Here is a 26,117-nt window from a genome sequence, read left to right as displayed (position 1 = left end):
CTTCCTCTGCTCCCAGAGCTCTTCCTCACTGCCTGGATGTGCCGGCACAGGTTCACCCTGCTGGACTTTCCAGGAATAACTGAGTTTTTTGGATAAATGGGGTGTGGGGTGTGTGCAAACTCATCACAAGGGCTGCAGCCTTCCCTGTTTTTTTGGGAATGCTGTTTTGCCTGCTGGATCTCCAGCATCCCACACAAGCTCCCTTCCCTCCTGACAGCTCGGGGAATAAACTCCATGCTAATTTTAGCTCTCCCTCCAAGGTGGATATCTGAGGTTTGGGCACCATCAATGCCTTATTCATAAACCTACAAACACTGCGAAAAGACAGGGGGGCACGGGGAGCAGCGAAGGTCCCGCCCTGAACGTGTCTGATCCTCCAGCAGCGGCAGCTCTGCCTCGCTGGGAGAACAAGCCAGGGTTGTTCCTGCAGCAGCCAGGAAAGGGCTGTGTGTTTATATTTAGGGCCCTGGTGGTGTGTGCAGTGTGTGCAGGTGGCACATGAAAACCTGCCATGGTTTCTTACCCTGTTTTTCCTGGACTGGCCTGAGCTCCCTGGGAGAGCTCTGAAAATTTCCTCGTGGCCGTCTCTGGGTTTTGGAGCCTTTGGGTGTTGTGTGGTGAAACCTGGGGGCTTTTCCTGTGCACTTTTTGGGCAGAGTTTTGATCAGAACACACAATTTTTAGGGCAGGTTGGTGGCTTCTGGCATTGGTATTTGAGATTGTTGGGATTTGGGATCATTGGGATTTGGAATCATTGGGATTTGGAATCACTGGGATTTGGAAATGTTGGGATTTGGAATCATTGGGATTTGGAATTGTTGGGAATTGGGATCATTGGGATTTGGAATTGTTGGGAATTGGGATCATTGGGATTTGGAAATGTTGGGATTTGGAACCATTGGGATTTCTCACTGGATAAGAGAGCAATGAAAATGAATAGGTGGGGATGAGACCTCTTCCAGCAGGGAGGTGGGTGGAGGGTCACGCTGTGGCTCAGGCTGTGGCACAGCCCCATCCCATGGGGGCTCAGCCCTCCTGCAGTGCCAGCTGTGGCTCTGCTGCAGCAGGGATCCTGCACAAGGGGGGAGTTTTCCTCTGCAGCTCCAGGGCTGCTGCAGATGGGCCTGGGCTCCCTCTGGCCATGCAGGGCAGCAGAAAGCTGCTCCTCTGGCAATGCAGGGGGCAAAGGCTGCTGTGCTGTGCCAGGCTCAGATTGGATCCAGGTAGGAATGCTTGGCTCCTGCCCTGGGCGCAGCATCTGCCCATGGGATGCTGGAATTGGATCAGCCCTGCAGGGACACTCAGTGGCCATGGAGAGCAGAGATCTCCTGGAGGGAGGATTGGCTGTGGGAGAGATCAAGAAAACTGCCCCGAGAACAGCAGAGAACTGCCCCAGCTCTGACAGGTGGGCACAGAATAAAACACACAGTCCCCGAGACACTTCTTCCATATCCAACCCAGCACACTTCTCCAGAGGGAATCCAGAGCCTTGGTTGGTATCTGTGAATGTGCCAGGGCTGGGGAGGATTGTGAAAAGCAGAGAGCACCTCCTAAAATCTCTTCTCTCGGTGGCCTGGAAGGTGCCCAAGCTCTGAGGTCACAGAGATGAAATGAGGGAGTTGTTGGTGTTTTTGCATTCAGAGTTATGAAATTCCTGTTTGAGTGGACTGAAACACTGGGCAGCTGCAAGGAAAGGAGGCTCAGACTGGGAGTGAGACATGGATGGTGCCCAGTGAGGAGAAAAGATGCTGAATTTGAATTCTCTGTTCCTGTAACCAAACTGTGGCAGGTTGTGGTGCTGGGAGGGGAGGCAGAAAAAAGTGAACTCCAGGTTCTGTTTGCACTGAAATATTTTTGGGCATGTTTGGGTTCTTTGCTGTGGCAACCAGAGGGGTTATTTTTAGAATTTCTCCCAAGATGCTTCTCCGTGCCTCACTGAGCTGCTTGGAAAGTGAAGCTGTCCCAGGGGACTTCAAGTTGAAATGAGCATTAATTCTGAAAAACTCCAAAATATTTTGTTCTTCAGAACTAAGCAGATCCTGTGTGAAATCCTTCTGGCTGCATGTCCAGCCTGGACCTCCTGCTGGGCATTCCCAAATTCCAGCTTTTAGGAATGGAAAGGCTCTGCTTTCATTTGGGAACCCCTGACTACAGAATTAAACCAGGGATAGATATTATGGCAGCTTGGCTTAGCAGTTCCACAGAGTAATCCCAAAATATCCGTTGGCATTTGCAGCCCCAGCGTTCCTGGCCCCGAGCCAGGGAAGGGCCTGCAAGCCTGACCCAGCCAAGATCAGATCCCTGTTTTCCTGGGAAGTTCCATCAGGGAAGGGAGCACGGGTTTGGTTGGGATTTTGGGTGTAATTCTATGGCAAAAGTCGTTCATGGAATCCTGGAATGGTTTGGGTTGGAGGGGCCTTAAATCCCATCCCATTCCATGGGCAGGGGCTGTCCCAGGCTGCTCCAGCCTGGCCTTGGGCACTGCCAGGGATCCAGGAGCAGTCACAGCTGCTCTGGCAATTCCAACCCCTCACAGGGAAGGATTTCAGCGCAAAATCCTCCAGGATTTCCTAAGCTGCCACTGGGATATTTCCACCTTTCAGTTTCCACACAAAAAGCTTTTGGGGTACTCAGGCTGGGGCATTTCTTCCTTTGGGAAGTGTTGTTGTGCTCCATAAGGCCCAGATCCGAAAAGAACAAAATCAATCCCAAAAGATCCCCAAGCAGATCCAGGAGGGAAGGGGAAACTGCTTTCCAAATGTCATCTTTCATATTTTATTGTCTTTCATCCTGTCTTGTTTTGAACAGCCAGGTGTCTGCTGAGGAGGGCAGGAACCTCCCGTGAAATGGAAAATGCAAACCCCCTCCCTCTGAATTGTTATACATTTGAAATTAAGGGGCTCTCAGGCAAAGATATGGGAGCAGGAATAACAGTTCTTTACTAGGAAAATTAAAAATACAAATGCAATAGTACAAACAAACCCTGCCAGAGTGCGAGCAGGCCCTGGCACGCTGTGGCTCAGGCTGTGTCCCAGCCCCATCCCATGGGGGCTCAGCCCTCCTGCAGTGCCAGCTGTGGCTCTGCTGCAGCAGGGATCCTGCACAAGGGGGGAGTTTTCCTCTGCAGCTCCAGGGCTGCTGCAGATGGGCCTGGGCTCCCTCTGGCCATGCAGGGCAGCAGAAAGCTGCTCCTCTGGCAATGCAGGGGGCAAAGGCTGCTGTGCTGTGCCAGGCTCAGATTGGATCCAGGTAGGAATGCTTGGCTCCTGCCCTGGGCGCAGCATCTGCCCATGGGATGCTGGAATTGGATCAGCCCTGCAGGGACACTCAGTGGCCATGGAGAGCAGAGATCTCCTGGAGGGAGGATTGGCTGTGGGAGAGATCAAGAGAACTGCCCCAAGAGCAGCAGAGAACTGCCCCAGCTCTGACAGGTGGGCACAGAACACATCCCCAGACACAAACACATTTGGAATCCCTTAAACACACTGCCATGGATTGAGAAAATCCATTGGGAAATCCAACAACAGCCCTTTCTCCACAGCCTGCTCAGGAACACTTTGTGTTTTGGGATATCTTGTTCCTCTCTTGGAATTTTTGCCAGGCTGCTCTGCAAAGTGTTTCCAGGTGTGCATGGACAAGGCAATTCTCTGTCTGCCCATGGTTTGGTCAAGGGCTCTGTTATTCTTTGAGAATTTTAGAAAAAAAAAAGAATGAAAATGTGCAGAGGAGCATCCACAGATGGTCAGGTTTGGAGGAAAAGGTTTCCTTATCTCTGTATATTGATGAGTTATAGAATCACAGGATGGTTTGTGATTAAAAACGATTTCATTCCAACCTCCCACTGGCTGGAAATCCTTAAAGGACACCAAATTCCAAACCCCAGGGATTTGATGGACTGGAGAAGTTTGGAAAACCTTAAAAATCACCAAATTCCAAACCCTAGGGTTTGATAGCCCAGAGAGGTTTGGAAAACCTTAAAAATCACCAAATTCCAAACCCCAAGTGTTTGATGGACCAGAGAGGTCTGGAAAACCTTAAAAATCGTCCAATTCCAAACCCCAAAGGTTTGATCACCCAGAGAGATTTGGAAAGCCTTAAAAATCACCAAATTCCAAACCCCAAGTGTTTGATATCTTAGAGGGGCTTGGAAAAATCACCTTAAAAATCACCTTAAAAATCACCAAATTCCAAACCCCAAGTGTTTGATGGATCAGAGAGGTCTGGAAAACCTTAAAAATCATCCATTTCCAAACCCCAAGGGTTTGATAGCCCAGAGAGGTTTGGAAAACCTTAAAAATCACCAAATTCCAAACCAGAGGGGTTAGATATTCCAGAGAAGCTTCAAATCCAGGGATTTCAAATCCAGCCCCAGATGGGCAATCAAAGAGTGGGGTAATTTAGGCATGTAGAGGCCAGGGACTGGCACAGGGACTTAAAATATATTTCAGTATTTGGGTCTTGAAGAAAAGGAGCAGCAGAGCTGTTAAAATTCCCTGTGAGCAGTGGGGCATCCTCAGGAAACCTGAGCCACGTTGTTAAGAGAAATTTCAGGGGGTGGGTTTGCCTCAAGGTGTTAAAGCAACACGGGCATGGATCACCCAGGGAAAATGAGGGAAAAATCAGGAGAAGGATGGGATGTCAACGTTAGTAACAGGGAGAATTCAGCTCTTGAGACATTTTACTTTTAACAAGATTTATCCCCAGAACTCGTTGTTGTTTTCAGTTATAATCCAGCCCTGTGCTCTGTTCTGCAGCCGTAGAAGCAATTAGAATATTATTTGTTTATTCTCCCCGCTACTGTTGTTTATAGGAACAAAAATCAGCTTCTCCCAGCCAAGCAGCCAGGCAGATTTTTAAATTCTTTTTTTTCAAACCCATGTGACCAGTTCTGATTTAATCCTGCAAGATGCTGCAACTTTTAAACTCCACAGTTTTAACAGCCTCATTTGCCATTTCATGTTGATGCAGATAAACAAAATGGCTTTAATTTTTTCCTGGTAGTTTTCTTGTTTCTTCTCTCCTTATTATTATCATCATTATCATTATACCACAGAAGCAAAATTATGGAGCGGAATAAACAGCATTTTCCAGCAGTCAGGTGGGGCAGGTTCATTTTCAGGTTTGTTCTGGGTACAGAAAATAAAAATCCATGCTCTGCATTGGGAATATTGAAAGCTGGAGGCTCCTGTGGAGCCAGAGTTGTGCAGGCGGAGTCAACAGAGAATCTGAAATCTGTGACAAATTCAATCTTCATGGAAGGGCCTGGAGGGGCTGGAGAGAGTCCAGGGCAGGGAATGGGGCTGGGAAGGGTCTGGAGCCCCAGGAGGGGCTGAGGGAGCTGGGCAGGGGCTCAGCCTGGAGCAAAGGAGGCTCAGGGGCCCTTGTGGCTCTGCACAGCTCCTGCCAGGAGGGCACAGCCGGGGGGGTTGGGCTGTGCTCCAGGGCACAGGGACAGGAGCAGAGGGAACGGCCTCAGGCTGGGCCAGGGCAGGCTCAGGGTGGGCACAGCAGGAATTTCCCCATGCAAAGGGGGCTCAGGCCTTGCCAGGGGCTGCCCAGGGAGCTTTGCAGTGCCCATCCCTGCAGGTGCCCCAGCAATTCCTGGAGGTGGCACTCAGAGCTCTGCGCTGGGGACAGGGTGGGATCAGCTGGGACTCGATGTCCTTGGAGCTCTTTTCCCACCTCATCTCTGGATCCTGAACACCAGAATCCCAAAGGCTTTTCCCACAAGGGAATATCCATCCAATGCAAGCCCAGCAGCAGAGGTGTCCCTGCCCCAGCCCCTTCTGGCAGGGAACATTTCCTGTTCCCCACAGCTCCAAACCCCTCACACCAATAACAGAAATTCCTTAACATCCCATTTTTGCATATTGGAGGAAAATTTATCCTTAGAAAGGGTGGTCAGGGTTTGGCAGGGGTTGCCCAGGGAGGTTTGCAGTGCCAATCCCTGGAGGTACCCAAGGAATTCCTGGATGTGGCACTGAGAGCTCTGGGCTGGGGACAAGATCAGGCACAGCTTTGACGATCTTGGAGGTCTTTTCCAACATAATTCATTCTGTGGTTCTGTGATTCATCACTGCTGAATCTGTCTCTCCTGTTGTGGAATGGGGAATTCTGGAATGGTTTAGGTTGGGAGGGACCCTAAAATCCCATCCAGTGCCACCCCAGCCATGGCAGGGACACCTCCCACTGTCCCAGGTGCCCCAGCCTGGCCTTGGGCACTGCCAGGGCTCCAGGGGCAGCCACAGCTTGATGAGAAGATTTGGGTGTCACAACTCAGGGGTGAGGCTGAAAGAGACACAAAACCTGTCCTGGGGGGTCCTTTGGGAGGGCAGAGCCCCTGCCCAGGGGTGAACCCTGCTCACAGCCCAGGAAATGTGGCTGGGAACCTCTGGTGGGACAGTGGCCTCTGGGAGCACGGACATTTGTCACCTGCTGGCTGGGCTGGTCCCGCAGCCACAGGGAAGGGTTTGTCTGGACAAACAGCACAGAAAATCAGTTTTTCCTTGGTAAACTCTGCAGGAAGCATTGCTGGCATGAGTGGGGAACAACAAATCTTGGCATTTATTGAGATGGATGTGAAGGATTTCTATAAATCAGAGCAGCATTTCCTTATCTCCCTGTCTTGATGAGTTATAGAATCACAAGATGGTTTGGGTCAGAGGGACCTTAAAAAACATCTCATTCCAACTCCCGCTGGTTAGAAATCCTTAAAAATCATCAAATTCTTAAAAATCACCAAATTCTTAAAAATCACAAAATTCCAAACCCCAGAGGTTTGCTACCCCAGAGAGGCTCCAAATCCAGGGATCTGAAGGTCCCTCTGAAGATCCTCGTGATGTCCAACCCACCAAAATTCTATCAATCCCATAAAAGAGGTGCAGAGGATACATTTGTCTGGTTATTTAATCTGCTCAGAGAGTGTGGGAGCACGTGGCCTCTCTCAGACATGTAAAAACACCCAGCCTGTTAACACAGTGCATAATTAAGCCCTGGAATTCATTGCCAATGAAAATCTCACCGTGGATTTTAATAACGTTTTCAAAAAAAAAAAGAAGAAAAAAAGAGAGACAGCCACGTCTTTTATTAATAAAACGAGACACGGCTGTGTTCTGGGAGAGGGATGAACCAGCCAGGCTGCTTCAGGAACAGCCCTACATGTGCAAGTCGAACCCTGCCTTGCCTGGCAAGGCTGATTTTGATTTTTTTTTTGTATTTTTCTTTTTTGCTGGCGATTCTGCTCTGATTCGCACCTGTTCTGTGCCCAGGGAGGTGTTGGCAGAGCCGAGATTGAGGGAGGAGGGGATTAAGGAGCTGCTCAGATAAACCCCGGCTCAGCTGAGGCACTTCTGGGCCATTTCAGGTCACGGTTCAGCATTAAAAAAACCCCAAAGGTGTCAATTCCTGCAGCCCGGGGGTGTTTTTGGAGCGGGTTTTGTCAGCAAACAGCCCAGCCTGGGGCTGGGGGATGGCTGTGGGGCTGGGGGTGCTCCTGACAGCCCTGAGGACAGCTGGAGGAGGAGCAGGGGATAAACCCGACTGCAGCAACATCAGAGCATTCCAGGCCCTGCTCTGGGCTGGGGTCACCCCAGGAAATGCAGGGGGGGGATGATGGGGTGAGCCTGGTGTGGCACTGGGGGGCAGGGACGGTTTTGTTCCTGGATTCCTTTTCTCTCTCCCTGTGGCACTTGGGGGGTGCTGTGACCTGGCCATGGCTCCTGGGGTGCCAGCCATGGTGACAGAGGCACCGACTCACAGCAGGGGTTGGGGGGATCCTAAATCCCATCCAGTGCCACCCCTGCCATGGCAGGGACACCTCCCACTGTGCCAGGGGCTCCAGCCTGGCCTTGGGCACTGCCAGGGCTCCAGGGGCAGCCACAGCTGCTCTGGGCACCCTGGCACAGCCCAAACCTCTCTAACCAGCCCTTGCCAGGCTACAAACCCCCTGTGGCAAATGGCACTGGGGGCACCTGCAACCAGCCAGGAAATCATTCTTTCCTTTCCTTTCTCCATTTGCTGCAATGGGTTTTGGTGCTGGTTTCCATCCTTGATTGAGGAATGTGAATGCCAGAGTGGTTTGGGTGGGAAGGGATCTTCAATGGCAGCTGATTGCAGCCCAGGGCCACCTGCCACTGTGCCAGGTGCTGCCAGCCCCAATGCCCAGCCTGGCCTTGGGCACTGCCAGGGCTCCAGGGGCAGCCACAGCTGCTCTGGCAATTCCAGCCCAGCCCCTGCCCACCCTGCCAGGGAACAATTCCCGTTCCAAGATCCCATCCAGCCCTGCCATTCCTCTGCCACTGGCAGCCATTCCCTGGCTCCTGTCCCTCCATCCTTGTCCCCAGTCCCTCTGCAGCTCTCCTGGAGCCCCTTCAGGCCCTGCAAGGGCTCTCAGCTCTGCCTGGAGCCTTCTCCTCTCCAGGCTGAGCTGCTGCTCCCCGCTGGGTTCTGCCATCCTGGGGGACAAACTCAGACAGGGCAATTCCTCCTGATTCCACTCCTGGTGTTGTGGAATCACTGAATACCCCGAGCTGGACACCTGGGAGCGCCTGGCTCTGCCCTCCCACCCACGTGGCGTTTGGGTGAGATTCACACTTTCACCAGCTGGAGAAAAGAAAATTTTCCATCTCCTTTAAATCTTCCCCTCAATGTTTTTGCTGCTTACAGACACCCATTCTCAGAAGGGGAGCAGTGGTAAAGGATTCCCAAAATCCCCTGTCTCAGGGAGTTTCAGGTTTCTGGGGTGTTTGAGTGCCACCTGAGAGCACCTGAGGAATGATCTTCCCTCTGGGAATGGCAGCAGTCCAACGAGCCCTTCCATAATTCCACATCTGTCCTTCTGTAATTCCACACTCTGTCCTGAGCCTCAGCCCAGAAAAGGGAGGGAAGAACACCCTAAAAGTTCCCTCGGTGCCCCAGCACCCTCCCCATGGCTCTGAAATCAACCCCTGAGCTGGAGGTGAGGAGGAACAAGAGAGGAACCTCAAGAACATCACCTGCAGGTTGGGAGTGTTGTTAGGGAAGATGAAACAGGAAAGCCTTATAAATATGATGGCCTGGCAAAAGATTTTGAGAATATGGAAACTAAAAGTGAGAGTGAAATGAAAGCAAGCTTTGAGATCCCTCAGTTACTGAACAACTGGAAAACAATGGCATGGCCAGCTGAAGGTGATCCCCTTTGGATCAAACAATCCCCTCTGCTTGCAGACAGGCCCAAGGCTCAGAGCAGACCCTGCCAGCTTGGCAGAAAGGGCCCAAAGAGGAGTTTTTAGGGTTTAAAATGTAACCCAGTGTGGTAATGTAATGATTCTTATAGGCTGTGTGGAAATGCTGTAGGATTTGTATCTTGTGCTAGATTGGTTAGTGAGAATGAGAATATTCAACACAGAAGAAGATTTATGGTATTGTAATGGGAACTCTGCACTTACTTTTTTTATGCTCTTAGCTTTTACCTCGTCTCTTAGCTCTTGCTTTTACCCCTTTTACTCTCTCACCCTCTCACCCTCTCTCCCCCTCTCTTCTTTGGGCCCTGCTCTGAGCTGTGTCTGGCAGCTCCCAGCAGGGCCCTGCACCCAGGCCCTTTGCAATAACCCACAAGTTCCCAGCCCTGGCTGCAGAGATCTCTGCTCTCTGTCCATCCCAACCGTGCTACCCCCAATGCTCTGAGTGCACTGGGTGCTAAAACATCATTAATTGCTGCCGTATCAAAAATTAAATTCCAGCCTCTGCAGCGCTGGTGGGGAGGTCTCTGCAGAGCTCCATTAGCTTCATTCACCTTTCTCTTCCAAGACAGTTCCAGCACTAATTGAGCAGAATTCAACCCAGCTTCCCCTCCTGGTAATGTGGGTTCAGAGCTCATAATTGACCTGCTCTGCTGGCAGGGCAGGGAGCTCCAGCAGCCGCTGCCTGACTGCAGCCTGTAATTACAGACATTTCAGTCTGTGAAGGAAAATTTGAGGAGCTTTCTGTGCTGAGTTGAAAGTGTGAAATAATAATATATATATATATATCTAAAAGGAAAAAAAAATCCAAGCAAGTCTTTGAAACATCTGAGCAGAGTCAGGGGAGGAAGCTCAGAACTTCCAGGCTGGTGGCACAATCCAGCTTTGGGGAGGAGGTTTTGGGTTGGCATCTCCTGGAGGGGTGACCAAGTGTCCTGGTTTGAACAGCCAGGTGTCTGCTGAGGAAGGCAGGTACGTCACCTAAAATGGAAAATGCAAACCCCCTCCCTCTGAATTATAAATTTGAAATTAAGGGGCTCTCGGGTAAAGATATGGGAGCAGGAATAGCAGTTCTTTAATAGGGAAGAAAATTAAAATAAAATAAAATAAAATTGCAGGTATATAAAACAAAGCCCTGCCAGAGTGGGAGCAGGCCCTGGCACGCTGTGGCTCAGGCTGTGGCACAGCCCCATCCCATGGGGGCTCAGCCCTCCTGCAGTGCCAGCTGTGGCTCTGCTGCAGCAGGGATCCTGCACAAGGGGGGAGTTTTCCTCTGCAGCTCCAGGGCTGCTGCAGATGGGCCTGGGCTCCCTCTGGCCATGCAGGGCAGCAGAAAGCTGCTCCTCTGGCAATGCAGGGGGCAAAGGCTGCTGTGCTGTGCCAGGCTCAGATTGGATCCAGGTAGGAATGCTTGGCTCCTGCCCTGGGCGCAGCATCTGCCCATGGGATGCTGGAATTGGATCAGCCCTGCAGGGACACTCAGTGGCCATGGAGAGCAGAGATCTCCTGGAGGGGGTATTTTATGAAAAATCCTTTTGCTATGATTTTTTTCTCCTGAGAAGCTGAGAGGCCTCAGGAACAAAATGTAAACAATGGTTACCTGCTGCTGTGGAATGCAACAGGTGCATCTGTGATTGGTCTCATGTGATTGTTTTTAATTAATGGCCAATCACAGTCAGCTGTCTTAGACTCTCTGGTCAGTCACAAGATTTTATTATCATTCAATTCCTTCCTTTCCTTGCAAGCCTTCTGATGAAATCCTTTCTTCTATTCTTTTAATATAGTTTTAATATATCATTTTCTTTTAATATAATATATATCATAAGACCAACCCCAGCACTGGGTTTTGGATTTCTGCCAGTTTAGTGTTTGCTGCAGTCCCTTGGCTCAGAGCATGAGAGGGGTCTTGATACCCCCCCTTCAATGTGTTTATTTGAATTTATTTTTGTGTGTGGCCTGAAGCCTCCATCTCCTAAATTTCTAAGTTATCACATTGTGTTTGGAAGGGATTTTTGATTTGTTTCCTTGTCTAAAATGTTTGAGATTTTTCCTATTTTTTTTTTTTTGATTTTTATTTTTGCTATGGCGTTCATTAGTGAATGATGCACAACCAGAATGCGCATAATTTTATATATATTTATTTTATATATATTTATTTTATATATATTTATTTTATATATATTTATTTTATATATATTCTTATAATTTATATATAAATTATTTAAAAATAAATTATAAAATTTTATTTTATGTATATTATATATATAAATAGATATTATTTATATATATGTATATATATTTATTTATAAATAATATAAATAAAACCACAGTGAGGGTGGTGAGGCCAGGTGACATTCCTGGAGGTGAGGGTGGCCAGGTGACACTTCCAGGGGTGTGAAATAAATGCCCTCACACCCTGTTACAAACACAGGGCTGTGCTCAGCTGGGGCTGGGCTCTGTCTCCAGGCACTGACAGAACCAGAGCACACAGCCTCGAGCTGCCCCAAGGGAAATACAGGTTGGGTATCAGGAAAAGGATTTTTACAAAAAGGATGATAAAGTTCTGGAATGTTGTGCCCAGGGAGGTGGTGGAGTCACCATCCCTGGGGGTGTTTAACAAAGCCTGGATGTGGCACTGGGTGCCAGGGTTGAGTTGAGGGGTTGGGGCTGGGTTGGACTCAATGAGCTTGAAGGTCTCTTCCAACCCAGTGATTCTGGGAATTCTGTGATTCTGTAATTCCTCCCTCTCCAGCTGGGAATTCACCCCTCTCCCTTTGCAGCCAGCAGAGTGAAAAATCCCCATTCCAGGCCGTGATTCACCTCCTTGAGATGAGGATGTTGCAGTGAAGTGAATCCACTCCAGAGCTTCCTGCACTAAAGGAGGCGTGAAGGAATTCTCCTGGAGCAGTGCGGGTGGGATCGGTTCCAGCTGGGAAGCACGGGACAGGCTCTGGGGTGTTTTCATTGGGGATAACTCGGCCTGGGCTGCCAAGAGCAGCAGACTGGGAGGAGGTTGCAGGGCTTGAGCCCCCCCTGCCCCTCTTTGCTCCAAATTTCAAAGGATTCCTTTGTGCCATGGGGCAGCTGGGGGGATTCCAGGCAGGGAAGAGGAATTCCAGGAGGTTCCGAAGGTTCCTGGAGTTTGGAGAGCCAGTGGCAGGTGAGGGATGGGAGCTGGTGCCACGCCCTGCTGTCCCACTCTGCTGTCCCTGCTCTGTCACTTCCCCTTTCTCAGAATTCCGAATCCTTACAGCTGGAATTTCCAATCCTTCTGGTTGGAAAAGCTCTCCAAGATCAAACCCAACCGTCTCCTTGATGTTGGAATTTCCAGTCTTTGAAGTTGGAAAAGCCCTTCAAGGTCAAGTCCAACCATCATTTCCAGGTTAGAATTTCCAACCTTAAAGGCTGGAAAAGCCCTCCAAGGTCATGTCCAACCTTTCCTCATCCAGATTGGAAAAGTTCTCTGAGATCAAGCCCAACCATCTTCTCCAGGTCAGAATTTCCAGACTTAAAGGCTGGAAAAGCCCTCCAAGGTCATGTCCAACCTTTCCTCATCCAGATTGGAAAAGCTCTCTGAGATCAAGCCCAACCATCTTCTCCAGGTCAGAATTTCCAGACTTAAAGGTTGGAAAAGCCCTCCAAGGTCATGTCCAACCTTTCCTCATCCAGATTGGAAAAGCTCTCCAAGATCAACCTCACTCATCTTCTCCAGGTTGGAATTTCCAATCTTTAAGGCTGGAAAAGCCCTGCAAGGTCAAGTTCAACCTTTGAAAATCTCTCCAAGATCAAGTCCAACCATCTCCTTCAGGTTGGAATTTACAGGCTTAAAGGTTGGAAAACCCCTCCAAGGTCAAGTCCAACCATCCCCTCCTCCAGGTTGGAATTTCCAATATTTAAGGCTGGAAAAGCTCTCCAAGATCAAGTCCAACCATCTCCTCCTTCAGGTTGGAATTTTCCATCCTTGAGGTTGGAAAAGCCCTTCAAGGACAAGTCCAAACATCTCCTTCTCCAGGTTGGAGTTTCCAGCTTAAATGTTGGAAAAGCCCTTCAAGGTCAAGTCCAACCATCTTTTCCAGGTCAGAATTTCCAATCTCTAAGGCTGGAAAAGCCCTGCAAGGTCAAGTTCAACCTTTGAAAAGCTCTCCAAGATCAAGTCCAACCATCTCCTTCAGGTTGGAATTTCTAGTCCTTGAGGCTTGAAAAGCTCTCCAAGATCAAGTCCAACCATCTTCTTCAGGTTGGAATTTCTAGCTTAAATGTGGGAAAAGGCCTTCAAGGTGAAATCCAACCTTTTTCTTGTCCAGATTGGAAAAGCTCTCTGAGATCAAGTTCAACCATCTCCTTCAGGTTGGAATTTACAGGCTTAAAGGCTGGAAAATCCCTCCAAAGTCAAGTCCAACCATCCCCTCCTCCAGGTTGGAATTTTCAGTCCTTGAGGTTGGAAAAGCCTTCCAAGGTCAAATCCAACCATCTCCTTCAGGTTGGAATTTCCAATCTTTGAGGCTGTAAAACCCCTCCAAGGTCGTGTCCAACTTTTCCTCATCCAGGTTGGAAAAGCCCTTCAAGGTCAAGTCCAAACATTTCCTTGTCCAGACTGGAAAAGCTCTCTGAGATCCAAGTCCAACCATCTTCTCCAGGTTGGAATTTCCAACCTTTAAGGCTGGAAAAGACCTCCAAGGTCAAGGCCAACCATTTCCTCTTCCAGACTGGAAAAGCTCTCTAAGAAAAAGTCCAACCATCTCCTTCAGCTAGAATTTCCAATCTTTAAAGCTGGAAAACCACTTCAAGGTCAAGTCCAACCATTTCCTCATCCAGATTGGAAAAGCTCTCCAAGATCAACTTCAATCATCTTCTCTAGGTTGGAATTTCCAACCTTTAAGGCTGGAAAAGCTCTCCAAGGTCAAGTCCAACCATTTCCTCCTTCTGGTCGGAATTTCCAGTCCTTGAGGTTGGAGAACCCCTCCAAGGCCAAGTCCAACCCATCCCCAGCACCACTACCATGGTCAATCATTCTATTTTTCTTAGTTTATTTTAAATCTTTTCCTGAATTTTGGACTTTAGGCCAAGTAGTTCCGAGCCAGCTTAGTTTGTTTAGGCCCAGCTTGGTGCAGGAACTGGTTTTGTCCCATAATTATCCAGTTTATGAAATAAACCCCACAGATTTACAGAGGCTGTGCTGGGCGCATCTTCTGACACATCAAAGACCTGAAATCCTCACTTTGGAAATTAAAAAAAAAACCAAACATAAATGACTCAACTATAAAATTATGGTTGTTGCCTGAATGATGCATTTTCCTCCTTTTCTGGTGTTTTTTGGCAATTTTAAGGTGTTTTGAGGCGGTTTAAGGCAGTTTCAGGGTGTTTTGACCCAGTTTTAGGGTTTTTTCAGGTGGCTTTAGGTTGTTTTAAGGCAGTTTCGGGGTGTTTTGAGCCAGTTTTAGGTTATCCTAAAGTGCTTTTAGGTTGGTTTTAGGCAGTTTTAGGGTGTTTTGAGGCAGTTTTGGACTGTTTTGAGGCAGTGTTAGGGTGATTTCAGGCAGTTTTAGGGCATTTTAGGTCAGTTTCGGGCTGTTTTGAGGGGGCTTTAGGCTGTTTTATGGCAGTTTTAGGGTGTTTTGAGGCAGTTTTAGGATGTTTTTAGTGTTTTTAGGCAGTTTTAAGGTGCTTTGAGGCAGTTTTGGACTGGTTTTGAGGCAGTATGAGGGTGATTTCAGGCAGTTTAGGACATTTTTTAGTCAGTTTCAGGCTCTTTTGAGGGGGCTTTAAGATGTGTTATGGCAGTTTTAGGGTGTTTTGAGGCAGTTTTAGGGTGATTCAGGCAGTTCTAAGTTTTCTTTTTGCACATTTAGGGAGTTTTTAGGTGGTTTTAGGGAATCTATCAATGTTTTGGCCCTTGAAGAATTAAGAACCAGAATTCCCAGCCCCATCCAGGCCTGGTGCTCCCCCATCCCACGGCACAGCCCCACTCAGGCTGAATTTTGGGATGAATCCTGTGATGATTTCTGATGATTTATCCAACACTTCCCGTGTAATTTGGTATTTTCCTCCTTCCTGGGCCTTGTGCACCATGAAGTGCCCCATTTAAAAGAATCCAGGGATAAATTCCAGCTGGGAGTCACTCCCTGGGAATGAATGGGCAAATTGTTGGGAAAATTTCCTGTTTGTCTGTGTCCACCTGGATGAGATTGGGGGAGTCAGCCCAGTGGTCTGGGTGGCCAGAGGGGAATATTGAAAATATTTAAAAATATATAAAAATATATAAAAATATATAAAAATAATAAACGGAGCTGTCAGTTCAGCTGGGGCAATGGAAAAATCCTGGTGTGAGGAGAGGGAAAGGAAAAAGGGGGAAGGGAAGGGAAGGGAAGGGAAGGGAAGGGAAGGGAAGGGAAGGGAAGGGAAGGGAAGGGAAGGGAAGGGAAGGGAAGGGAAGGGAAGGGAAGGGAAGGGAAGGGAAGGGAAGGGAAGGGAAGGGAAGGGAAGGGAAGGGAAGGGAAGGGAAGGGAAGGGAAGGGAAGGGAAGGGAAGGGAAGGGAAGGGAAGGGAAGGGAAGGGAAGGGAAGAAGGCTGGGCTGTACTGGAAGGTCTCTGTGTCCCTTCCCTGGTGCAAACAGATCTGGCACAGAGACAGTCCAAGCTGAGGGCCCTGCAGGTGCTCTCTCCTGCTCCCTGGGATTTCCCAAGCTGGATTAGGGCTGGGAAGCTGCTCAGCTTTATAAACCCACTAATAATAGGATAAGAGGCTGCTTAAAGCCCGGTAAGAGCTGAGTGCAGCAGTGCAAAAACATCACCTGGGGCTGTGCACCCACAGGGGAATTCCCGGGTTTCCAGCTGAGCCTGGTCCATGCTGGGGGCAGGCAGGACCTGGGGGACCCTGGCAGGTACCAAGTGAACCAGGCAGGAGCTGGGTGACCCTGCAGAGCCGGGTGACTCTAGGCAGGACCTGGATGACCCTAGACAGGAGCTGGGTGACTTTGGCAGGAGCTGAGTGAACCTGTCAGGACCTGAGTGACCCTGGCAGAGCTGGGTGACCCTGTCCCCTGGCAGGAGCTGGCAGGGACAGCCCCAAGGCAGGGCTGGGTGACCCTGGGCAGGAGTCAAGAGAACCAGGCAGGACCTGGGTGACCCCGGTAGGATTTGGGTGACCCTGGCAGCAGCTGGGTGCCCCTGGCAGGACCTGAATGACCCTGCCAGGACCCAGTGACCCTGGGCAGGACCTACGTGACCCTGGGCTGGAGCTGGGTGACCCTGGGCTGGAGCTGGGTGGCCCTGACAGGACCTGGGTGACCCTGGGCAGGAGCCAGGTGAATCAGGCAGGGCCTGGGTGACCCTGTCAGGACCTAGGTGACTCTGGCAGGACCCAGATGACCCTGGCAGGGCTGGGTGACCCTGGCAGGACCTGGGTGACTCCAGCATGACCTGGATGACTGTGTCCCCTGTGTCATGGTTTGAGCCTGGCACAGAGCCAGTGCCCCCATGAAAATGCCTCACCCTGGTGTCTGCTGTGAGATGTGACCAGGAATAAGCAAAACAGGCTCCAACTTAAACATAAAGAACACTTTATTACCTAAAACTACAGGAAAAATAGGGAAAGACTATAAGGAAAAAGAAAGAAAATTGAAAACCTTACAAAAACCACTTTTCCTCCTCCCCACTCCCTGACTTTCCCAATCCGATACATTCTCCCAAATCACCAACTGCCCAGCCCGGCACGACACTTTAGTATACTCAAACTGCAGTTCATGAAGAGGAAGGGAGTCCTTCTTGTTCCATAGGCTTCTGGAAACACACTGAAACCTCGGATGCTTCCTTGTCACTTCGGCACCGCCCGGGGAAAAAAAAAGTCCATTTGCCGCTTGTGACATCTTCCTTCCATGCTCAGTGCTCTCACCACCGAGACATGGCCAGAGCTGCTTTTAGGGTGGTCTTTCAAGGATGCCTTGTCTCACTCCAAAAAGGCACAGTCTCTGCTTTTGGGACAACTGTCCCCCCCATATTTTTCCAACCCCCTGGGGCCGGGGGGTCCTCACAAATGAACCCTCCTGGTTTTGAGGCACTGCCTCCCCCTAAATGCAGTCTGTGTCACAGGAACAACTGAGTCCATGGCTACAAGAAAAAGTCCAGCCAAAAGGCCACTCCAAATCATCTCTCCCCATCCAATCATCTCCACAATCTCCGGGCCAAAGTCCTTATCTCATCTCATCTCTCATCTCCCTTCTTATTCAGCTTCGAGGAGGATTAGCATTTTTGCAAGGCCCCAATCATGCAAGAAAGGGTTAAAAGTTTTCAGTCTCTGTCTGTCCTGGGAGGAGATGATACTCCCACACGTGCTGCTGCTGCGGCCGGCCGGGCTCCCTCCCCCCTTCTCCTCCTGGCTGGCTGCCATCACATTCGGTGCCGCCGGCTCTCTCTCCGGGGGGGGGGGCTGGCTGCCCGATGTCTCGATGTCTCTTGGGGCTCCGCCACCCTTCCATCCTTGAAAGCCCCCTCAACCCCCACCTCTGTCCAGGCCCCAGGCCTACCGCATGGCTGGCCCCTCCCCCGCCCAGCAGCAGCGGGCCGGGCGGGGGAAGAGATCTGACCTCTTCGCCCGACGATGTCCAAAAGAGGAAGTGCCAGGGCAGTGCCCTGCTTTTAACCCCTGTGTATTCTCGGAGGTGTGTCCAAACCCCACTGGCTACACCAGGTGTCAGTATGAAACCCAAAACCTTCATTGGTTTGACCACAGCTTCCCAGAATTCCCACTCCTTCCTGGTCAAACCATGACACCCTGTCAGGACCTGGGTGGCCCTGCAGGGCTGGGTGACTATAGACAGGACCTGGGTGACCCTGTCAGGACCTAGCTGACCCTGTCTCCTGTCAGGACCTGTGGCCCTGTCCCCTGTCAGGACCTAGGTGACCCTGTCTCCTGTCAGGACCTGTGACCCTGTCCCCTGTCAGGACCTGTGGCCCTGTCCCCTGTCAAGAGCTATGGCCCTGTCCCCTGTCAGGGTGACCCTGGGCAGGGCTGGGTGACCCTGTCCCCTGTCAGGACCTGGGGACAGCCCCAGGCAGGGGCACAGCCAGCCTGGCTCTGCAGTCCCCAGTTCTCCCAGCTCCATCCCCGAGCTCTCACCCCCTGGGATTACTCAGACTCGGCTGCAGCCTCAGCTCCCAACATCTTGTTTGACAAATGTCAATTCTGAAGGGGTAAAAAAAAAAAAAAAAAATTAATTAAATGATTTCTCAGAGAAGGAGTTTCAGATTTAACATGGAGCAGATGCTCGGGCTAAAATTAGCACAATGATTCCTCGTGCCTGCCACTTCCCAGGCCATGTGGCTTCCATGGGAGCCTTGGAATATGAACCCAACTTTGCAGGGAATTTTTGGGATCATTGAAGACTCTCCCTCGTGGTTCTGAGATGTTTAATGAGCACAGGGAGCTTTGGAGTTAAGGGATTTTGCAGATGTGGGAAGTGGGATGCAGAAATCCTGTGCTGAGGGATGGAGGGTCCTGGGCAGCCAAACAGCACTACCCTTAATTAGGGGTATTAATTACTCTTTGTTTGCCTAATTGGGGCTGGACTATTCCAAATGAGCCTAGCTCAGGAAAGGGGCCAGGAGGGATTCACGGGAGCAGGGGGAGCTCAGGGGCTGTGGGTGAACCTGGAACTCCTGAAGGTTCTCATTTCCCACTCAGAGATTGACAGCTGGGGCTGGAAAAGGTTACATTTATCTGAAATGTGGTGAATTCACAGGTTTCTGCTGCTCCAGATTTCCCAAGGGGAGAGGTGACGTGGGAAGAACATTCCCTGCCCCTCTTCAGTCAGGAGTGGCAGTGCTCAGGCTTGGAAAGGAGAAAAGTCTTCATGGAATTATTTGGGTTGGAAGGAACTTAAATCCCCTCCAGTGCCACCCCAGGGACACCTCCCAGGTGCTCCAGCCTGGCCTTGGGCACTGCCAGGGCTCCAGGGGCAGCCACAGCTGCTCTGGCAATTCCAGCCCAGCCCCTCCCCAATTCCCAATTCCCAAGATCCCATCCATCCAGCCCTCCTTCACCTTAAATCCATTCCCTGTGGGTCCTGTCACTCCAAACCCCCGCAGAAAGGAATAATAAAAAGTAACAAAATTCACAGCAAAGTGCAAATGTTGTGTTAAAGTGCTTCGATTTAACACAGAAGGGGCTTGGATGGAATTCTCACACAGAGCCAGACACAAGCACATTGAAGATTTTGGGTTAAAAAATGCTGTAGTTTTTTAAGATTTATCTTTCCCCTGGGTCCTTCACCCTGCCCATGACACCCTCAGTGGCCTGGGGTTGATCTCTTTGCCTCGACACCCTAAAGGTGTTTTTTAGGTAATTTTCCCTCAAACAGCACAAATGGCCTTTCAGGGCAATCCACACAAAGGTGTTTGCCCGGTGCTGGTGGCTTCTCTTGGGCAGAAAATTGTGGTTGTGCTTAAATTGGCAAATGAAGGCCCAGGATCTCTGGAGACTCCTGCTCCTGCTGCAGGGGCAGGAAAACACGGGGTGAAGCTCAGGCCACGCTGACTTTTGTGGAAATCCTTTGTTAGAAACTGTTTGGCCAGGAAAGGGACAGTCCTGAGGGGCAGGGGGGTTAAACAACCACATCTCCCTCCTCACCCCGAGCTCAGAGCCTTTTCCTCCCCATCCCTCACCTCAGCCTGGCCCAGCCTGGGCAGAAATTACCCAGTGCCTGAAAAGGTCTCTGTCAAACTCTCCCCACCTCTCCTGGTGGGTTATTTTTGAGTTTTACTCATTTTTCCACTCTTTGTGCTGCACAGCAGCTCCTTGGAGCGCCCTGCATGCTTCCAGCTGCTCCCAGCCCATTCCTCTCCTCCTAAAATCCATTTACAGAGCCTGGAAATGCTGCCAGGACTTGCAGCCTTTCCATCCACAGGGCTGCAGAGCTGCTCTTGGGGTAACCTGGTGGGAAGGGAGGTTCCCAGCAGAGAGCTGGGAATGCAGTGTGGGAGCTGGGAAGTTTCCTCTCAGTTCTCCCACGGATTTCCTGTGCAGCCCTCAAGGAGTCCCTGCACCTTCCTGGGTCAGAGCCTTCCCACCCGGGGAAATGTCTGGGGATGCACAAATCCTGTGGGGCTGGGAGGGCTGGGGAGGAGAAGGCTCCAGGGAGAGCTCAGAGCCCTTGCAGGGCCTGAAGGGGCTCCAGGAGAGCTGCAGAGGGACTGGGGACAAGGATGGAGGGACAGGAGCCAGGGAATGGCTCCCAGTGCCAGAGGAATGGCAGGGCTGGATGGGATCTTGGCAATTGGGAATTGTTCCCTGGCAGGGTGGGCAGGGGCTGGGCTGGAATTGCCAGAGCAGCTGTGGCTGCCCCTGGAGCCCTGGCAGTGCCCAAGGCCAGGCTGGGCATTGGGGCTGGCAGCACCTGGCACAGTGGCAGGTGGCCCTGGGCTGCAATCAGCTGCCATTGAAGATCCCTTCCCACCCAAACCACTCTGGCATTCACATTCCTCAATCAAGGATGGAAACCAGCACCAAAACCCATTGCAGCAAATGGAGAAAGGAAAGGAAAGAATGATTTCCTGGCTGGTTGCAGGTGCCCCCAGTGCCATTTGCCACAGGGGGTTTGTAGCCTGGCAAGGGCTGGTTAGAGAGGTTTGGGCTGTGCCAGGGTGCCCAGAGCAGCTGTGGCTGCCCCTGGAGCCCTGGCAGTGCCCAAGGCCAGACCAGAGCCTGAGTCACCGTGGTGTCACCAAGTGCAGGTGCTAAAGGTCCTTAAGGAATCCCAGGACTGCAGCCACACTCTGGATCTGCCCCAGAGCCCTCAGGACTCTCAGCCTCTCACACCTCTCCTAAAAATACCAGAATTGGGGCTGTTTCTCCTCCAGGGAGGTTCCCATGGGAGCTGCTGGGCCCTGGAGCTGGGATCAGGTCCCAGCTGGAGCTCTGAACTCCCAGCTCTGCTGAGACAGGAGAGCCAGCCCCAATGCGGAACCAGGAGAGGTTTAAGTTGGATGTCAGGGAAAACTGATTTCCTGACAGGATGGTCAAGCACTAGAGTGCCCTGCCCATTGGAGTCACCTGGAAGTGCTCAGGAAAAGTGTATGTGGCACTTGGGGACAGGGGTTAGTGTGGGCCTGGCAGTGCTGGGATAGTGCTGGAATTTGATCATTTTGGAGATGTTTTCCAGCCTTAATGACTCCAGGACTGGCCAGGAGCAGCCCACGGTTTGTCACTTGGAGGGCACAAACCCTGGGCTGAGCAGGAGGCCTCGGAATAGAAGGGACTGGGAAGGACAAGAAACCCGGATTCTCCATCAGACTGGGCTCAGATATTTGTGTGGACATGGAATCAATGAGATACAGCTCCAGAGCATGGAGAGAACCACAGGGAGCCCAAATCAGAATAAGGAGCAGCCACCAAAGAAATCTCTCCTTCACTCCATGTCCCCAAGGCAGTGACACCTCAGGGGTTGTGTAAGAGCCCCTAACGCCCTCAGCAGCTCCCCAGGCTGGGATTTCAGCAGCCCAGGCATGCAGAGCAGCTCCTCCTGACACATCCACACTCTTCCTTCCTTTTTTTATTTAATTTCTGGCAGATGGAGATGAGCTGAGAAGGGGCTGGGAGGAGCTCTTGTGAAAATGTGGAAGGGAACCCAGGGAGAGACTGCAGCAACTCTGCTCCTGGGATAAACATATTCCCAGGAATTCACAGGAGTCACAGAATCATGGAATATTTGGGCTGGAAGGACCTTAAAGTCCATCCAAGGCCACCCCAGGGACACCTCCCACTGTGCCAGGTGCTCCAGCCTGGCCTTGGGCACTGCCAGGGCTCCAGGGGCAGCCACAGCTGCTCTGGGCACCCTGGCACAGCCCAAACCTCTCTAACCAGCCCTTGCCAGGCTACAAACCCCCTGTGGCAAATGGCACTGGGGGCACCTGGAACCAGCCAGGAAATCATTCTTTCCTTTCCTTTCTCCATTTGCTGCAATGGGTTTTGGTGCTGGTTTCCATCCTTGGTTCAGGAATGTGAATGCCAGAGTGGTTTGGGTGGGAAGGGATCTTCAATGGCAGCTGATTGCAGCCCAGGGACACCTGCCACTGTGCCAGGTGCTGCCAGCCCCAATGCCCAGCCTGGCCTTGGGCACTGCCAGGGCTCCAGGGGCAGCCACTGCTGCTCTGGCAATTCCAGCCCAGCCGCTCCTCATCTTCGCATCCAGGAATTGTTTCCCAATATCCCACCCAAATCTCCCTGTTTCCAATTTGAATTCCACTCCAATTCCATTCCCTGTGTCCTGTCCCTCCATCCTTATCCCCAGTCCCTCTCCCGCTCTCTCCCTCTCCAGACCCCAAAAATCCAAGGAAAAAAAGCAATAACAATCTGAGTAAAAAATTATAATTATGAAAAACTTCCCAAACTCCAAACACAGAAATAATCCAAACCAACCATCCAGGGACAAGGAGGAGCAGCAGGGGAGGAAAATGAAACAAATAAAACCTCTTTATCCCTAGCTCTGATTCTCCTTTCTGGCTGTAAGGAGTGCAGCTGAAATTGGGTGTGAAACGGGGCTGGTGAAGAAATAATTTGTAGGAAATTCTTGTAGGAAATGTGCTATGGGGCATTTCCTTGTGTTTAGCACTCAGAGCAATTTGAGGGGGCACTTTGGGGGGTGTTGGCTCTGGGGATGATTGGAGATGAGCCAGGCTGGTGTTTTGGTAGATTTATTCATTCTCGTGCAAAGCAACATTGCAGAGCAAAGGGACGGCTCTGGGGTGTCCGCACCAAAAAGCACATCCTGTGAGTTCCTCTTTTGCTTTTTCTTTCCATCAGAGAGACTTCACCCCAGCTTTTCTAGACTTAACCCTGACTTTATCGAGCTGGAGTCAGATGGGAATGGGGGTGATGTTTTTTGTTTTCCTCTTTTCAAACATTTTTGCTGTAGCAGGGCAGCAAAAGCAGCTCTGGGATGCAGCTGCTTCCACCAGGGAATATTTGAGCAGGTTGAGCCCAGAGAGCAGCGGGGAGTTCTCAAACACCTCCTGAGGGGCTGAGCACAACAATCCTGCCCGGAGCTCTCATTTTCCACAGGTCCAGCAGGGCTTCAGTGACCACAGGCAGAGGAACAGGAGCGTTGTGCTGAGTAAGCAGATGTCATTTAAATGTAAACACAGCCTGGCTGCAATGCTGTGCTTCTGCTTTCTCCTAAAAAAACCACCCAGGCTGCCTCTTCCCAGCTGCCTGGAGCACCCAGGGGTGTCTGGCTCTGTCCTCAGAGCTCAGCTGGGGCTGCCCAGAGCTGGGATCCTGCGTGGGGATTGCCAGGGAATCCCTTTGTGTTCCCTTTTTATCCCAAGGGCTTTGGCTTCCCTTTGTATGGGAGTGATCACAGAATCCTGGAATGGTTTGGGTGGGAAGGGACCTCAAATCCCATCCAGTGCCACTCTGCCATGGCAGGGCCACCTGCCACTGTGCCAGGGGCTCCAGCCTGGCCTTGGGCACTGCCAGGGCTCCAGGGGCAGCCACAGCTGCTCTGGCAATTCCAGCCCAGCCCCTGCCCACCCTGCCAGGGAACAATTCCCAATTGCCAAGATCCCATCCAGCCCTGCCATTCCTCTGGCACTGGCAGCCATTCCCTGGCTCCTGTCCCTCCATCCTTGTCCTCAGTCCCTCTGCAGCTCTCTTGTGGGCCAACTCCAGACCCCAAAAATCCAAGCAAAAAAAGCTATAACTATCTGAGCATAAAGTGATAAATATCAAAAACCTCCAAACTCCAAACACAGAAATGATCCAAACCAACCAACAACAACAAAAATAAATTAAAAATTCAAATCTAAGCCTGGGATGTGTTTAGGGATCCATCAGGCATGGGGGTCATGGGCAGCTTCGTGTATGGGATGTGTGGGACCTGGAGCTCCCTGTGCTGGAAACCAGGACTGGGTTGTCCTGGCTGTCCCTGGCTGTCCCCACTGTTCCTATCTGTCCCTGCTGTCCTCAGTGTCACCACTGTCCCGGCTGTCCCTGGCTGTCCCCAGTGTCCCCGCTGTCCTCCTTCTCCCCAGCTGTCCCTGCTGTCCCCACTGACCCCAGTGTCTCCAGTGTCCCCAGTGTCCTCACTGTCCTCAGTGTCCCCACTGCCCCTGGCTGTCCCCAGTGTCACCACTGTCCTGGCTGTCCCTGGCTGTCCCCACTGTCCCTGGCGGTCCCCGTTTTCCCCAGTGTCCCCACTGTCCTCAGTGTCACCATTGTCCCTGGCTGTCCCTAGTGTCCGGGCTGTCCCCAGTGTCCCCAGTGTCGCTGGCTGTCTCCGGCTGTCCCTGGCTTTCCCCAGTGTCACCACTGTCCTCATCACTGTCCCTGGCTGTCCCCAGTGTCCGGGCTGTCCCCAGTGTCCGGGTTGTCCTCACTGTCCTTAGTGTCCCCACTGCCCCTGGCTGTCCCCAGTGTCCCGGCTGTCCCCGCTGTCCCGGCTGTCCCTGCTGTCCCCAGTGTCCCCACCGTCCCTCCCTCAGCCGCGAGGATGCTCCGGGAGAGGTTCCCGGTGCTCCCGGGCGGGGCTGCCCCGCTCCCAGCGCCGCATCCCGAGGGAAGGGCTCCGGCAGCCGGGGGAGGAGGGCAGGGAAGCGGAGGGGAGCGGAGAGGGAGCCAGAGGGAACCGGAGGGGACCGGAGGGCTCCCTCGCCATGCGGTGCCGCGGGCAGCGCCTCTGCGGGAGCGCCGGGAGCCGGGGCAGATGGGGAAGGACGAGGAGGAGGAGGATGTGGGGGAGGAAGGCGGCGGGAGGGATGGGGAAGGAAGGAAGGAAGGGAGGGAGGGGGACAGGGAGGCGGCGGGAGAGCCGCGCTCAGCGCCGGGCCCGCAGCGCTGCCTCGGCCGCCGGGACCGCCCGGCTCCCCCCGGGCCCTGCTGGAAGGAGCGGTGGGAACCACGGCTCGGGTCATGGGAAGGGCTGTGGAGAGCGGGGGCAACTCGGAGCCGCTCCTGTGTCCGGCCCGGGCGGGGCAGCGCCGGAGCACCCCCAGGGATGGAGGATTCTCGGGGCTCGGGGGTCCCCAGAGCTGCAGCGTCCCCCTGGCCGGAGGGTCCCGCTGCTGGAGGAGCCCCAGAACTGGAGGATCCCTGTGCCCAGAGGATCTCTGTGTCTTAAGGATCCCATGTCTAGGGGATCCCATGGTCAGAGGATCCCGTGTCTAGAGGATCCCTGTGTCTAAAGGATCCTGTGTCCAGAGGATGCCCTGGCCAGAGGATCTTGTGTCCAGAGGATCTCTGTGTCCAGAAGATCCTTGTGTCCAGAGGATCCCATGTCTAGAGGATCCCACAGCCGGAGGATCTCTGTATCCAGAGGATCCCGTGTCCAAAGGATCCCTGCATTGAGAGGATCCCTGCGTCCAGTGGATCCTGTGCCCAGAGGATCTCTGTATCCAGAGGATCCCATGGTCAGAGGATCCCTTTATCCAGAGGATCCCGTGTCCAGAGGATCCCGTGTTCGGAGGATTCCTGTGTCCAGAGGATCCCTGTTTTCAGAGGATCCCGTGTTCGGAGGATCCCGCGGCCGCGCGGAGCCCCAGCCGCCGCTTGACAACAGGAAACAATGTGGAGTGAATGGAAAAAGGGGGAGGCGCTGCCCGAGCGACTTCCCTTGACATCACTGCCCAAATAAGGAGCTTTAAACCAACCTTTTCTATTGCAGCGCGGCAGAAGATCCCCCTGGAGCCGCGGGGTCCAGCCTGGCGCCGGCAGAGCCATGGGGGCGAGTGCAGGTAACGCCGAGCGCGTCCCCGGGCCCGGCTCGGAGCGGGGCGGGTGCGCGCCCGCAGCGCGGCTCCATCCCGTGCCAGCCGTGCCAGGGCACCGCGGGGCTGGGGCTGGCACAAGGGCACCGCCGCTGAGCTCACCGCAATGGGGAGCCCGGAGCTGGGTGTCGCTGGTTTTAATTT

General features: G+C 52.1%; 1 protein-coding gene across 4 annotated transcripts in view; it reads left to right on the top strand.

The window, feature by feature from the left end:
- The window catches only part of HIVEP3 (HIVEP zinc finger 3), a 306,678-nt gene that overhangs the window by 144,648 nt on the left and 135,913 nt on the right, over positions 1-26,117 (top strand). For 3 of the 4 annotated variants that reach the window (XM_064731316.1, XM_064731317.1, XM_064731319.1), the window contains one exon: positions 25,871-25,940. The gene's annotated coding sequence lies outside the window, so the exon portion shown is untranslated. Of the gene's footprint in view, positions 1-23,293; positions 23,324-25,870; positions 25,941-26,117 lie in introns of those variants that run through there. The other variant, XM_064731318.1, reaches the window with a different exon arrangement.

Source organism: Zonotrichia leucophrys, chromosome 23, assembly GCF_028769735.1.
Source record: "Zonotrichia leucophrys gambelii isolate GWCS_2022_RI chromosome 23, RI_Zleu_2.0, whole genome shotgun sequence".
NCBI classification, from domain to species: domain Eukaryota; kingdom Metazoa; phylum Chordata; class Aves; order Passeriformes; family Passerellidae; genus Zonotrichia; species Zonotrichia leucophrys.
The sequence above is the reverse complement of the archived record's forward strand: the minus strand, read 5'-3'. Positions and strand labels throughout refer to the sequence as shown.